Source organism: Heteronotia binoei, chromosome 10 (assembly GCF_032191835.1).
Source record: "Heteronotia binoei isolate CCM8104 ecotype False Entrance Well chromosome 10, APGP_CSIRO_Hbin_v1, whole genome shotgun sequence".
Lineage (NCBI taxonomy): Eukaryota > Metazoa > Chordata > Lepidosauria > Squamata > Gekkonidae > Heteronotia > Heteronotia binoei.
Genome location: NC_083232.1, coordinates 33,714,315 through 33,730,906, shown reverse-complemented (window position 1 = coordinate 33,730,906; position 16,592 = coordinate 33,714,315). Strand labels below are relative to the sequence as shown.

At 43.8% G+C, this 16,592-nt stretch overlaps 1 protein-coding gene across 5 annotated transcripts in view; it reads left to right on the top strand.

Moving 5' to 3' along the window:
* KIAA1217 (KIAA1217 ortholog) overlaps window positions 1-16,592 on the top strand; it is a 570,030-nt gene that overhangs the window by 284,454 nt on the left and 268,984 nt on the right. The window contains exon 1 of one of the 5 annotated variants that reach the window (XM_060248360.1): window positions 8,532-8,683. The exons of the other annotated variants lie outside the window; for them this stretch is intronic. The gene's annotated coding sequence lies outside the window, so the exon portion shown is untranslated. Of the gene's footprint in view, window positions 1-8,531; window positions 8,684-16,592 lie in introns of those variants that run through there. 5 annotated transcript variants of the gene reach the window in all.

Here is a 16,592-nt window from a genome sequence, read left to right as displayed (position 1 = left end):
TGGTCAGACTGAAAACACCAGTCCCAGCACGACCCCTCCCCCTTCACTGAGGAGAGCAGGGGGCGGCGGCTGCTGATGCTCCTCCTGCGGCCGCTCCACAACCACTCCGTTCATCCATCCATCCCACACTCTCTTCCTTCGCCCCCCACCGCCGCTCACCATCGCTGCGCTTGATCTCCACATAGATCCCTATCTGGATCTTGCCGAAGTTGGCCGCTGCCATCGCGTCATAGAGGGGGGAAGGAAGGGAGGCGAGCTTGTGATCGGGGCGCAGCCGGGTGAAGGGGGAAAAAAGGGGAGGGAGGTGGCAACAGCGGCAGCAACGGCAGTTTCTACAGGGAAGCGGGGAGGGGGAAAGGGAGGAGGAGAAAAAGGCGCCGGCCGGATACAACAGTCGCCGGGAGCTGCTGCGGCTGCGCACAACGTGGAGGCGTCACGGCAGGACCGGCTGAAGGGGTGGGAGGAGCAGCAGCGGCGGGTCTCCCTTGGCGCCCGCTGAGGAGGAGTTTGAGTGTGAGGTGATTGGGGTTGAGGCCGCCGCCATCGCCTTTCCCCCGCCTCGCAGATGGAGCAGCTCTTGCCACCTCCCCAATTTGCCCTTCTCTCCGGCTAATCCCGCTGTTGTGCAGCGCTTCCTTGACGGTCTGTCTCTCCGGGCTTCACAGCCTCAGAGGATGCCGACAGAAGGTTATTATTAGCACGGCGTTAAAAGGGAGTGATCAGCCGAAGGTTGCCAAATGAGGGAGACGACAGGGAGAGTTGAACTCCAGCTTTAGCTGTCCTTGGAATTCCGGGGATGCTGGCGGAATAGTGACTCGAGTATAAGCCGAGGAGGGTTTTTTTCTGCCCAAAATTTGGGCAGAAAAACTAGGCTTATACTCGAGTATATAGGGTAATTAAAACTCACTTGTTTGTTCTTGAGTGCTTACAATAAACTTATTATTGTTATACTGCCTGGGTCCTCATGCCTCTTCAGTCACAGAGGAAGGTATTTGCTGAGAAGGAAGACAGAAGGGTTGAGTGAGTGCTCTGGGCTTTCCCAGACAGATCTGTACCAGACTGGTGGTAGCCTGATTCCTTACTTGTGACAGACATAAAGTGCATTTTGTTACTTCTGACTGCCAGAGATATGTTCCCATTAGGAGACCAGCTCGTATAGTATTAATGTTGCAAAGAGGGTTATGTTATCTTCTTGCTGTATGGAGACTTCTGTTGCCTGGACTTGCTTTGGGCATTCATGATTATCCCAGTGTGGGTGGGAAGTGCCGAAGCTCAGTGGCAGAGCAAACAGCTTGTGTGCAGGAGGTTCAAGGCACAACTCCTTGCACATCCATTTCCTTGGGCTCAGATATCTATTAAGGGTTTTTATTATGCAGTCCATAAGTGCCTGAGTCCATACAAGTGCAAGAATCAATAAAGGCCATAATCAACTTAACATGTATAAGCCAATAGTAATGATCAATAAAACACAGTAAAAATAGCAGGAAGATCATAGCAGAATGGTAACAGCTGTGGAATATAAAGGATAAGTGCAATAAATAATTTAAACTATGCTAAAGCAGATCCACAATAGCAACTGTAATAGCAATGCAACAAAAGAATGGCTCCTTATACTATCTGCCTTCTAGTATGGATGGGCTTCATTGTGATTAAACAGTTTACTGCATTATTTACTGACTGCAGTATTTTATTGATTGTGTTTTGTTTATAAAGATTTGTTGCTGCAATAAAAAACCAGTCAGGATGAAATAGTTCCTTAAATAAAACAATAATCAGCGAGTTTAGTAAAACTGTTTCCGCAGTAACACATCTAACAGCGTACACTCGAAAGGCCCTGGCAAATGGAAACATCATCATATGTTGCCTAACTGGTAATCCAGCTGTATGATGAATCTGTGTGAGTTGGGCTTTATATAATCAAGGTGCTACCACTGGAAAAAAGCTCCATTTCTGGCTGCCACTCATCAGAAGGTGGTAGGGTTGCCAAGTCCAATTTAAGAAATATCTGGGGACTTTGGGGGTGGAGCCAGGAGACATCAGGGATGGAGCCAAGTCAAGGCTGTGACAAGCATAATTGAACTCCAAAGGGAGTTCTGGCCAGCACATTTAAAGTGATGGCACACCTTTTCAATGCCTTCCTTCCATAGGAAATAATGAAGGATAGGGGCACCTTCTTTTGGGGCTCATAGAATTGGACCCCCTGGTCCAATCTTTTTGAAACTTGGAGAGTGTTTTGGGGAGAGGCACGAGATGCTATACTGAAAATTTGGTGCCTCTACCCCAAAAGACAGTCCCCTCAGAACCCCAGATACCCGCGGATCAATTCTCCATGATTTTCTATGGGAATAAATCTCCATAGGGAATAATATGAGTTCCCAGCAGACATTTCCCTCCCCTCTCCCCGCTTTCTGATGACCCTGAAGCAGGGGGAGTGTCTCCAAACCGGGGGATCCCCTGCCCCCACCTGGGGATTGGCAACCCTAGAAGGTGGAGTCTTATACAGTAAGGTGTTCTAAGTAGCTCTTTGTTGGCAGACAGGCTAGTACAGAAGTAGCTGATCATTAGGTTGCACTATTCTCAGCACTTTGAATTGAGCCTGGAAAAGGATAGACTGCACTGAAATTTTAAAAAGGCTGGAATGATATATGACTTAGAGGGATGGAGGTGTGCGTCTCCTGCATATTGATGACACATCACTCTTTAGTCATTTTTAGATAGATGTTAAACAGAATGAAGACAGAACTCTTCCCTGTAATCAAGGCTGGCCCTAGGGTGCGTGGCACCCCAGGCAGACTCACTACCCACCGCCACACAGGCCCGAGTCCCTGGGGGCCCGAGGCGCATGCATGCTGCGTGCATATACACACACCAGGTCAGGCCGCCGCCCCCTCCCTTCAACAGCACTGCAACATGGCACCGCGCTCCACCCATATACCCCTGCGTGCTCAGAGGAGTGCTGCTAGCCTTGGCCCTACCCACTTCAACATGGGCATCTCAGAGTTCTCTCTTTAGAGAGTGCTGGAGGAGGCTTCTCTCCCCCTCCCTTTCCAGAACCAGAAGGGAGGGGGAGTGAAGCTTCCTCCAATGCTCTCTTAAGAGAGAACGCTGAGATGCCTGTGTCGAAGTGGGTAGGGCCGAGGCTAGTGGCGCTCATTTGAGTGTGCCCTTGGGCCAGAGCCAGTGTATGTGTGCAGAAGGTGGCCCAGCTGGCAGTCAAACAGCAGCAGTGTGGGGGGGGGGGATTAGCTATTTGTCTTGGGGATTGGGAGGGGGAAGAGCACAAGAGGGGAAGACTCCCCTCTTCCCGGCGCCCTAGGCAATTTCCTAATTTGCCTAGTGGGTGAGCCGGCCCTGCCTGTAATGTAGATTCAATAGGGTCAATCAATCATACCTCAGGTGGTTTTACTCATCTTACTGATACTGCTTACTGCTGAAACAGTTTTACTAAACTTGCTAAAAGTACTGCTGGGCCTATCAGTAAGATGAGTAAAACTACCTGAGTGAATCCCCTTGCTGGCCAGCTGGTCTAGGGCAATACTGTGGTCAATGGTATCAGAAGCTGCCCATGAATCCAGGAAAAGCAACATGGACTCATTCTCCCTGTCACAGTCCTGGTGAAGATCATCTATTGGTATGATTAAGTCCATTTCAGTCACCACACTAGACCTAAAGTTGGATTGAAATGGACACAAATAATTTATTTCCTCTGAGAATGCCTGGAACTGTATAGCCATCACACTCTTGCCCCCCAAAAGTGATCTATAATCACTGAATAGCAATTACTGAACTAATATGGCTCTGTTGATGGCTTCTTCAGGAGGAGTTTCACAACCACTTCTTTCAAAGGAATCATAAATTCTAGGTTAGATGGTCTGACTTGATATAAGGCAAATCCATAAGACTGTAAGAGTTTGAAGCTAAGGTATTTTCTTCCAGCCTCCTTTTACTGTATTGGCCTTATATACAGAGATCCAAGCTCCTGGCCTCACCCTTCTTCCATATTTGTTGACAAGAAACAGAACAAAGTTTGAGTCCAGTGGCACCTATAAGACCAACAAAGTTTTATTCAAGGTGTAAACTTTCGTATGCAAGCATACTCCTTCAGATACCATTAACAAGAAAATAATAGTAAAAAGTATATTTTTAGTAGTACTGAATATATGTATGTTCCTATGTTGCACAACTTACCCTATTGATATTGTAGATACTAACAGAAATCCTATCAAAGTACCTAAGTTTCCACTTGCTTTTGCAATAAGTACAGATCCAAGGTGAAAAAAAAAGTTCCAAATTTGTACATGATGCTGGAACATTATATCACTAACAACTAAACTAAGAGAACTAAATCTCTTTGGTTTTTGTCTTTAACTGGTTCTGTTGCTCATTTTGCAGAAATGGAACATTCCCCACTTTTCCTCAGAATGAATTTCTACAGCAGTGGGAGTGTCCATTGTTCATATGGCTGTGCCTCTACTACTTTGTGTGCTCTTTGGGTATCAGTTCAGGTTTCATTGGAGCAATGAGAGGGTGGGAAATTTTCAACAAGATATATTCAAGATCAAATCGAGTGTTTGTATTGTTATGGTTATTAGTTTATACCTCATAATAATGATAGCATGCTACCAGTGCAAATCAGGCACCCTTTTATAGGAAAGGGATGTGTACTTGTTCAGGTGAATACCTAGTACAAGGGCCCACCTATGAGTTTATAACAGCATTAAATCTTTGGTTTGCAGAATCAGAAATTTGATCATAAATATAGATGCTCTTGAGAAGGGAAGAAAATCACATGGAGTTAAAAACATCAGAAATGATGCCCCCATGCTAAATTCCACTCTATGGTTAAGTAACTGTGAGCACATTTTGCAGTTTGAGTGTGTTCACAGCTGGTTTCCAGATACTGTGGAGACATTAGTACCTGTTAATAGCAACAGTGTGAGAAATTTTCACCTCCCTAGATGGTGGGTAATCAGTCTCCTCTCTAGATAAAGCCTAGAGAAGTCACTAAAGTCCCATTGCCAGATATTGGAGCTGAGAATCAGGCACTTTTTTTACCTTTAGTGTTACTTCAGAAAGCCATCTTTAAGCAAGTACACTAGCCATGTTCAGACTATGATGTCAGGATGAGTGAACGCATGTAGAAAAACAGCAAGATCATACAGTAGCAGACCTCACTCCAACCTGTAAGTGTTCAGTTAATGTACCCACAGAACTGCCTCAGGCAGACTCTACAGGGCTGTATGCAGAAAGGAAGCAGAGAGAGAACCCTATGTGTGTCCCATTGAGGTTTCATACAGATGTCCTGCTGAGCCCACAGTGGTCTCCTTCCATGCAAGTCCTAAAAACTTGTCCCTCCATTTCCACTTAAATGGACTGCTCCAATGCCAAGATGAACTGAGCAAAACCAAATTGGGTATGGAAGAGAACTAGCACAAATTGTTAAAACTGTGCTGGGAAGATTAACTTGAAAAATCAATATTTTGAATACTTCTGTCTCTCTTTTTGAGGGGTGGGGTGGGGGTAAAAGTCTCTAAATGCACATTATGTTTTGGGCAAATTGATGTGTCTGATTCTGAGAACCATCAATCAGAAGAGAACCAGGCCTCAAGCAACTAACTGGAGTTGGCAGACAGATCTGCTAGTCTTTGCAGAATGCTCCCCCAGCAACTAAATGCAGTTTGATGAACTGTCTCTCCAGGACAAGGACAGACATGAAGAAGCAGGTCAACCACAACAAATTCCAGGAAGACAGATCCAAGCAGACAAGATTCTAGGGGAAGAGGGCAGGAGGAATCCCAGACAAAAGATATTGACCTAAACCACAGCACCACTGCAAATTTCATCCAGATTGTGGTTTCAAAGCCAATCTGGATTTCCAAGGAAAGTTGCTAAATACCTCAGCAGCTGATAAGACTGGAGCTGCTTGGTAAGCAGCAGGTAGGGTTTTAGGGACTACTCACACAGCACAGTCCTATTTGGTATAGTAGTTATAGAGTTGCCAATCCCCAGGTGGGGTCAGGGGACCCCCCATTTTGGAGGCCCTCTCCCAATTTCAGGGTAATCAGAAAGCGGGGGTGGGGAATGTCTGCTGGGCACTCCTTTATTCCCTATGGAGAACAGTCCCCATAGGCTACAATGGAAAACTGATTTGTGGGTATCTGGGACTCTGGGGGGGGCTGTTTTTTGAGGTAGAGGCACCAAATTTTCAGCATAGCATCTGTTGCCTCTCCTCAACCCCGCCCCACCAAAGTTTCAGAAATATAGGACCAGGGGGTCCAATTCTATGAGCCCCTATCCTTCATTATTCCAAAGGAAGGTGCCCCTATCCTTCATTATTCCAAAGGAATAATTTTAAAGGAATGTGGTCTTTTAAATGTGATTGCCAGAACTCCCTTCGGAGTTCAATCATGCTTGTCACACTCTTGGTCCCGGCTCCACCCCCAAAGTCTCCTGTCTCCACCCCCAAAGTCCCCAGATATTTCTTGAGTCAGACCTGGCAACCCTAAATAGTTAAGAGCAGTGGACTCTAATCTGGAAGAATGTGCTTGGTTCCCCACTCCTCCACATGCAGCTGCTGGGTGATCATGGGGTCAGTCACAGTTCTCAGAGCTCTCTCAGCCCCACCTACCTCACAGGGCATCTGTTGTGGGGAGAAGAAGGGAAAGAGATTGTAAGCTGCTCTGAGCGAAGGACAGGGCATAAATCCAATCTCTTCTTTTAAAACTTGACCTTGCAACAGCATCCAGAATTGGTAATATTATTGTAAAAATTTAAGTTGGGAGACCATGTAAAGTGGGCCCTCATCATTTGCAGAGCATTTGTTCCAAATGGCAAAACCCACAAAACAACCATATTTCTCACAAAATTTATTGATGCAACAATTACAATCAAGGCACAGTGGGAGCCTGGAACAGTCTGGAAGCCACATCATGAAACTGGACCATGGATAGCAAATCAGCAAAATCACAAGTCATGAACTGGAGAATGGCAGTGGTCTACTGTATTTGGGGAACTCTTCTGGGAAGTTCCTTTTTCTTCCTCTGAACCCTGAATTGGGACACAATCCCATCTATTGTGAGCCTTCTGAGAAGGAGCCCGGTAAAAGCAGGGTATGGATCTGTTTATATATTTTTTTCAGTTTCCTCTTTTACCCTTATGAATTTTTCACTCACCAATGGGTTTTGGATAGGATCCAAAGGCACCATAAGCATACATAAGATTTTCTCCATGGTCACCGGAAAATCCCAGGGATTTTCCTCCAACTAGTTCTTCCTGAAGTTCCTCTAACTTTGGATGTGGAAGGGGTCTTTTTAAAAAGCCTTCGGGAGCCTTGCTGCCTGTGTGAAAGCTCCCTGCAAGGATAGCAAAAGAGCTCTTATCTACACATCGGGCCTCTGGGCACTATTATGATACAAACAATACACTCCGGCGGGTGTGGTTGTTATTGCAGAACTATCCCCCACACACTTGGGCATGACTTGTCAGATTTTTTTAAAAAAGAATAATAGGAAGATTGTCACAACTCCAAAAGGTGTTGACAGAGTGGGGTTAGGAAATAGGTTTTCTTTTTCTGTGGGACAGGGGAGGGATGGAATTTTCGGCATCTTTTAATCATGGTATCCCTGAATGCTCATGAAACTGAAACACTAATGAGATCCACTGTTTACTGAAAAGAAGGAAATGAGAATGTAAAGGAAGGAGGGGGTAGTTCAGAAGGAAGGTACCGAGGCTTCGGAGAGATGGCTTCTGAGGGACCTCCCAGTTCTCTGAGCTGCAGGTGGGTCTGCCGAACTGTATTGTTGTGTTTTGTTATGGTTTCTACCTTGGAGAGTGACACCAATGAACAAGGGGACAGAAGGCTAACCGTTCATAAGTTGTGAGACTGAAGTAACTCTTGCGTTGAAAAGCTGTTCAAAATAGCTGAATTCCTTCCAAAGAAAATGGGGAGGGAAACCCTTCAGGAGAGACCTGTTTTACAGGTTCTGTCATCTAAAGGGGATTGTGGGTTCTTTTAAAAAAACAGGAGCAAAGGGAAACAATGAATCTACTGAAGCTGTAATAGTAAAGTCTCAAAACATGTGGCTCTTCAGCATAATAGGTTTGGGGGGTTTTCTGAGGGGGGGGGATGTTCCACAGCAGGAATTGTTGGACAGGGAAATGCAAATAACAGTATGTTGTTCAAATATATATCTCTCTATATATATCACTCAGTCTGTCAGTTAGTTTGACTTCAAAAGCAAATAAAACGTGAATTAATGTTTTAAGAGTCACTTAACTTCTAGTTCTATTAGCATGTCAAGGAACAGGCTGTTAAACATTTACTTGAAACAAAACAGTCGAATTGTATTTGTGCAGTCTGAACCTGACAGGTTGTTCTGTCATGTTAGGCAGGTGGGGTTAACGTAACCATGGAGACTGATGATGTCATGCTTGGGAAAGCATGTTAAGGCAGCGAATGTACCATGTAGCTGTTCAAAGTCCCATAGGCTAGAAGTGGCTTTTATGCAAATGAGAAAGTTTCACTCAGAGCAGAAGGCATTGCATTGGAGACATGGAAGGCTTTTTACTTGCCTGGATTGTAAAAGAGTTTATAATAAACTAAAGAGGGGGAAAAGAGGATTGGTGGCTACAGGAACAATTCTATAGCTTATCTCCTGCCTTGCCTGAGGAATCCTGCATTGAGGTAAACAGAAATTTCTTTTTCGTCGTCCCTCGACTAGGATTGTACTGTTGAAATCTACTTTGCGGCATTGTTTTCTTTATAGCAGATCTGAATCAATAAATTGGGCTTCCTGGTATAGTATGGATGTACCCTGTCAACCCCTTCCTTCTCCGCCTCCCCCTCTCCACCCCATCTTTTGAATGAGTGATCTGCAGATTTTGAATAATATCAAAGCAAGGGGGAAGGATTATGTTCATTAAGTGACTCATGCTTCGTGGTGTGTTGGAGGGGAGAAACCAGAAACTGAAAATGGATTTATTTATTCTTTGATTCTTTCCTAAAGAGAGATGGGTGGGCTGTGTTTTCTATGCTAGAATCAAACTCCAGCATCACCAGAAAATTAAGAAAGCATGTTTCCTGGTTGTGAATGCGTGGCGATCTTTATTGTAGTCGTCAAAATTGTTTTGTGATACAACTTGCAAATGCAATGTACCCCTTTTAGAACACCTTGCAATGTGAAACGGGCAAACTTTGAGAAGAGAAAGAATAAAGTTAACCCTTTCCTATCCATTAGGGGGCAAATTCCCTTCATTTTTTGCCACTTGCAATAAAATAAGAAGAAAGCTGTTATGATACCTAGCATCAAAAAGGAAGTTTAAGTAGCTAAATATGAGGTCTGAATAATTTGTGTACAGGCGTAGTTATATGAGGACAGAAAGGTCACCGGTTCAGTTTAACACCTATGAAATGTAAATGGAGTACAGAAACGTGGTTAAAGTATGCCAAGGTATCTTTTGGAACTGTAATTCCTGCAGACCGCCCCGAACACCCCCACTGTTGCTTTCCACCTTTATTTCCATCTTCTGCTTTGTTTTTCCCAGCCTTCCTCCAAAGAGTTTTCAGGGAAGTACGTTGCTCACCACACGTGCTTCGTTTCTAATGCCAGTGTAATGCAAGTTCAATAGTGCAAAATGTTAACAAAATGAATAGAAACAAATGAAAACACATTTCAGTGATTGTTTTCTTGTGTTGTGCTGCAAATCTATTTGACTTGACACTCGTGGATGAATTGCTACTATTAGTTATTAATGGAAATTTACAGAATTAATTCTGCACTTGATTTTTTTGTTTAGTTAAAGAACAGGTCTGATGCGTTATGTGTTTAATATTAAAATATGTTGTATTGAATAATGTGTCAAGTAAACGGGCACATTTGCATTCATCATACTGATTGTGGTTGATGAAGTAGAGGAATGGAAGGAAAAGGGAGAAAATGAGTCCATGTTAAAATTGGGTGAATAAATTTGTGGCTGGCAACCATATGTAGAAATATGGCATTTGATTACAGCAAGAGTATTGTTTTGAATTCTGAATAAATGAATATCTAACTAATGAAGGGCTTCCATTACGACCAGAGGAGGACAGATGTCCAATATATTGTATAGAGACAAAGTGGTACACAGCATCACAGTGCCCAAAAACACAGTATGTTCTTTAATGCGGCAATGGTGTCTGCCTAGCAGTGATGTTCTTTCTCCCCATACCAATGATATTGTTATGTACATTGTTTTATTCTGGGTAAGTAAATGGCAGCCATGGACTTCTCTGGGAGAAACAAATTGTGTACCTGCATACCTTACCTGCAGCATCTGTTCCTCTACCTCCCTTCCACAGAACTAATAGAAGCTTTGGGGTGGGGGTTAATTTAGATATGGTACAGCAGGAAAGAAACAATCCCACTCCTCATGCCTAGGCTTGCTGTCTCTGGATTCAGAAATACCTGGAGATTTTCAGGAGGGACCTAGCAATCCTACCCGATGCCTTCTTTGAAAGTGTTTTTAGAAAGTGGGCAGACCCAGGTTGGGCTTTTGTACAGCAAAGTTTCTGATTGGCCACAGGAGATTTTATTTGGTGTGCAGATTTTTTTAAAAGGTTGCTTTGGCAGCAGCTGCTATCACAGCACAAGGGTCTTCACTGTTTTACTGAAGGTAATCCTTAGCAGCTGTTTTGTGGTGGCTTCTGCTTCCTGCAGTAGCCATGTTGTGGCAGCCGTTTTATGGCTGTGCCCACCATGCTGTGTCAGAATTCAGAGGTGCCCACAGACTCATAAAGGTTGGGTACCCCTGGTGTCAGACTAGGCTCTGGTTCAAGTCCCCACTCTTCCATGAAGCTCACTGGGCAGCCTTGTGCCAGTCACTTGCTTGTATAACTTACTTCACAAAGTTGTTCTGAGCATAAGATCAGGGAAGGTAAAACTTTATTGTCCTTGAGGAAGATGGATTATCAGTTCACTGTTTTTTAAATGATGGTCTCAAATGTAATTATTAGGCGTATCTGCACATATAAAGTGTGTCAGTCTTGCTCCCCCATCTAATTATAGTAGGGGTTTCCCCCAGTTTGGGTGCTCTCAACCCACTGGCACAGAGTGGGCTGCCGGGAGGATACCTGCCCCCAATGAGTTCCATCATTGCACAACATGTCTGGAATGATGACGTAACTCGAAAGTGACATCATCATACAGGGCATGGTGTGATGGGGGTGCTCTAGCATTTAGGTAAGAACTCTATGGTACCACAGAGTTTTACTCATATCCTAGAGTGTCCCCAGCATGATGGATGATGTCATTGCAAAGAACAATCTGCTGCTGAAGCCAAGCTAAGACTTGGCAACCCTAAATTACAGTCCTGTGTTGTATCAGAGACCCCTCCCAGGGGCTCCTGAGTTTGAGAACTACTTTCTGAAGGTGAGCCGTCCAAAGCAAACAAAATGTTTCACAACATCTCCTGGCACTCACTTCATTCTTTGGAGGATGCTTTGCTCTTAACTGGCCTGATGGGGCTTTGTTCTGTCACTTCCCATAATAGCAGCGATCCTTGTATTGGTTTTCTTGAAACATGACTAGTCCTTTGCAACCTTGTGCTAAGAAAATATGGAGCCCTTGCCAAGAGCTAATCTGGGCATGTTTATCAAGGGAGAACAGTTTCAGGTGCAAGAATTGCTCCAAGGACAATAGATGTTGCTAACTTGGTCTGCTTGTGCACTGTCTGTCCAATCTTGAGCAAGTTGAGTGAGTTTGCAGTGGAGGTCACGCTCCTTTTCAAATATTGCAGTTATCAAGGGCTATCCTCCCTTGCATACTTGAACACACACCAGCCTGCTTGCTGGTCCCACTGAGTCTAGTTTGGGATTATTTCTGAATCTGTGCTTTATCTTCCTCTGCTTTATGGGGGATGAGGGATTTATTTGGATACATGGCTCTTGGTCTTTAACTCAATCTGATTCTCAGGCAATGTAGTTGACTGCTGTAGTGCACTGGTAGAGTTCAAGGCATATTCTGTAGCTTTTTTCAAACTTTACATCCACACGTATTGGCAGCCCAGTAACTGTGGGTACATCCTCCCAATATGGTCACCACAGTATTTGAACAGGAGAAGCGCATGTATTTTGCCTGCATGTACAGCTTCAGCATGTGAAAACCATAACTGGATTTTTCAGGGTTTGTTTCATGCATACCAAAGCACATGCAAAAGTCTGCACATAATCTTCTTTTCAGATTGCATGGTGACCATGTGCATTGGGTGCATTGTAGGTGGCATGATGTACGTGGTTGCTACGCTGTCCATACATATGGATGTAAAGTCTGAAAAGACTTTATATCTCTGAAGCTACATTTAGAGTTTAGACATTACATGTGTGGGGTTGTTAAGTCCCATAAATAAGGAAACTTTATTATGATCTGATATGATATCTGAATTAACAAACCACAGTTTGTGAATAGCCTCCTAAATTAAAAAAAAAATGGTAGAAATTAGATTTGTATAAACCATGTAGGTGCCAGCTAAGGGTCAACTTGACGTCTGAATTAATTACAGCCATTGTTTTGTTGTCAAGTGTTGGCATATTTACTAGACTAAATTTATGAAACAGAGTTCTGAGAAGATAGAAAGCAAAAGCAGACAAGCAGTAGCCTAACAAATAGTTTGTCTGTTGGATGCTTGAAATCTCAGACCGTGGTCTCAGTTGGTTAGCATCAAGCATGGAAAATCTTGGTGTCTGAACATACACATGAATCAGACCCTTGGTCTGTCAATGTCAGTATTAGCTACTCTGATTATCATTGGTTCTTCAGGGTTTCAGCCAGAGGTCTTTCACAAAATCTACTTCCTGATCTGTTCTGCCAAGGATTGAACCTGGGACTTCCTGTATGCAAAGCAGATGCTCTACCACTGAGCCACAACCCTTCCCACTCTTTGAGCTGATATTTCTTGCAGTGACTTGAGGCCAGGGTGCTTGAACTATGTTCTTAGAAACCTTGGAAACCATCAGACACTTAATTGTTTGTTTATTTATTAGGTTTATTTATGTATTTATTAGGTTTATCTGGAGTTTATCAATGAAAGTATCTTTCATAGTGACAAGTATCCATTAAAAATAGTTTGACTACTGTTAACAATCCTCCCCTTCAGTTTGTTACCAGAGGGGTGTGGGGGGCATTATTCTAAGCCAGGGATGGCCAAACTGTGGCTCGGGAGCCACATGTGGCTCTTTCATACATATTGTGTGGCTCTTGAATCCCCTACCATAACATCAGATAAAAGGAAGTACTTCTTCACCCAAAGGGTGATTAACATGTGGAATTCACTGCCACAGGAGGTGGTGGCAGCTACAAGCATAGACAGCTTCAAGAGGGGGTTAGATAAAAATATGGAGCAGAGGTCCATCAGTGGCTATTAGCCACAGTGTGTATGTGTGTGTGTGTGTGTGTGTGTGTGTGTGTGTGTATATATATATATATATATATATATATATATATATATATATATATATATATATATATATATATATAATTTTTTTGGCCACTGTGTGACACAGAGTGTTGGACTGGATGGGCCATTGGCCTGATCCAACATGGCTTCTCTTATGTTCTTATCAGCCAGCTTGGAAAATGCATTTCACTCTTTAAATCACGTCTCCGCCAAGCCAGATGGCAGGTTGGAGAATGCATTTAAAGTGGCTTTCTTTCCACCTCTCACTCCCTCCTCCTTCCCCCATCCATTTGCCTGCCTTCCTTGCTTGTGGCTCTCAACCATCTGATGTTTGTGTTCTGCGGCTCTCGACCATCTGACATTTATTCTATGAGTCTCTTCTGTTAAGTTTGGCCACCCCATTCTAGGCCTTTTTGTTCAGCTCAATGATGTGTTCCAAAATGTGCCACAGAAACAAACTGCCCCCTCCCCCCCGCAAGGTTCATGTACTGCTCAGTTTGACTTCCAGTCTGGAAAAAGTTCCTTCAGTATAAGAAAATTTGGATATATTGGCATTTTTTAGCCAAAATTACCAAGGCAAAATCAACAACAAAAAATAATCTTCTCCTCTGAAAAATAGCAGAGATTGAAGAATAGTTAACTCCCAAATGCAATACTGTTAGACTTGGACATTTCAATTAAAGAGATGAGTCCATAAATTAGATTTTGTTTGGTTCCTCCTAAGCATTCCTGATGGCATCTGCAGATAAAAACCATTTGTTTCTTTCTAACCTTATACATAGGGTGTAGTTGTGGATGTACAATAAGTAGTCACCCCACCGGGTTTACAGTGTGGAATTTAGGTGCTGTGTTAGCATTGGATATTAGCAATGTAAGCATGCCCCATGTAATTCTCTGATCACGTGAGTTAAATTGGACACACCTGGTCAGTTTGTTTAGTCTAATTTTAATCCCCAGGATTTAATCTACTCTTTTCAGAGTTCTCTTTAACAGCATAGAGGTAAACAACCCAGACAAATCTCTCACTGAAAATAGAGAGATTTCTTTTCTTTTTGGGAGGTGAATACCCTTGTTGCAAGTTCTCCAAGGAAAAGGGACAGAAAACCCTGCAGTCATCGCTTGTGAATGCAGGGGAGTTTTGTAGTGTGCATCCTCTTGACAGAGTCTGCACTTCCTCATTAATTGCACTAATTTAGTAACATTCATGACTGGAAGTTTTTAAGTCTGGGCATAGCCAACAACAAAAGGCCATATATGCTTTGATGTAGCAGAGAGGTGGGAGTGGCTCTGTTTGTTTGCACCCCCTGGAGAGAGGCTGTGTACAATCTGTGTGGTCTTTCTTTGGAGATAATGCTCATCCCCCTCTGTTAACAGTGCAATTTCTCGGACATTTGTAAATCCACTTGAACCCTTCTTCCACATGGGATACAAATCCTCCACCACATATCCTGCAATGCCCACCTAGTAAATCCTTGAGTCCTTTGCCTTGAATCATTCTGGGTTTTGTTTCTTTTTGCATGGATTCCTAACACCCACATATAGTTTGCGGCTATCTCTACCCTCTTGCTGACCTTACCACACTTTGAGAAACCTAATTTCTGTGTGGGAGGCCAGAGAGGAGAAATTTCTGTGTATGACAAACAAGAGGCCTGCTCATTAGAAGCTGTGATGAAGCATTCAATGCTGGTATTTTTATATCACAGTGTTAGTGTTGAAATAGCATCAAACAAGATAAACTTGGTTTTGAACAAAACCATATTGCTCAAAGGGCCTCAGCTGTATATAACTGTTCTTGATTATAGCAGTGGTCACTCCAGGCATGGATGTAAATGTTGTCGACTGGAGATATAAATGTTCTTGAGGAATTATCCTATGTGTTCTGAAATGCAAACCAGGGTTAGGCTGCCTTTCCCTTCCCTAAATGCCATGGCTGACCCTTCCACTGGCTAGCATACAGGATGTTTTTCTTGTGGAGCAGTCATTCAGAATGCTCTGGGGCTAAAGGTAAAGGTAACCCCCTGTCCAAGCACCGAGTCATTACTGACCCATGGAGTGACATCTCATCATAACATATTCTTGGCAGACTTTTTGTTACGGAGTGGTTTGCCATTGCCTTCCCTAGTCATTGACACTTTACCCCCAGCAAGCTGGGTACTCATTTTACCGACCTCATAAGAACATAAGAGAAGCCATGTTGGATCAGGCCAATAGCCTATCCAGTCCAACACTCTGTGTCACACAGTGACCAACAAAATCAGGTGTCATCAGGAGGTCCATCAGTGGGCCAGGACACTAGAAGCCCTCAGAAGGCTACCTAGAGCTGGCTTCTGCTGGGATCAAACTCAGATCATGAACAGAGCTTGGACTGCAGTACTATAGCTTACCACTCTGTGCCATGTGGCTCCTTGCTCTGAGGTTAGCTTTATTCATTTGTCCCAGTAGATGGAATCTCAGGGTAAAGACAAGGTTAGCATCCTCTTCAAGGACCTGTAGCGATAACCCCTTAGGTTTGAGTCTCTGGGCTAAAATTGCACATAATGGAGGAGACCGCCTAACTTTTTTCAGCAGCTAAAAGTAGCTGCGGTATAGAGGGGCCCTGATTTGGTTCAGGCCATGGCACTTGAGAGAGTGTATGTTAGGAAGGATTGGGACTGGGATAGCACTGTGGGCGCAATAAAAAGATGGCTGCCATGGGAGGTGAAGCCAGTCACAAAATGGCAACCACAGGAGAATCATAGAATCAAGAGTTGGAAGGGACCTACAGGGTCATCTAATCCAACCCCCTGCACAGTGCAGGAAACTCACAAATACCTCCCCCTAAATTCACAGGATCCTCATTGCTGCAGATGGCCATCTAGTTTCTGTTTAAAAACCTCCAAGGAAGGAGAGCCAACCACCTCCCGAGGAAGCTCTAACAGTCAGGAAGTTCTTCCTAATGTTGAGCCGGAAACTCTTTTGATTTAATTTCAACCCATTGGTTCTGGTCCTACCTTCTGGGGCCACAGAAAACAATTCCGCACCATCCTCTAGATGACAGCCCTTCAAGTACTTGAAGATGGTGATCATATCACCTCTCAGCCGCCTCCTCTCCAGGCTAAACATCCCCAGCTCCTTCAACCTTTCTTCATAGGACGGTCTGCAGACACCTCACCATCTTCATCGCT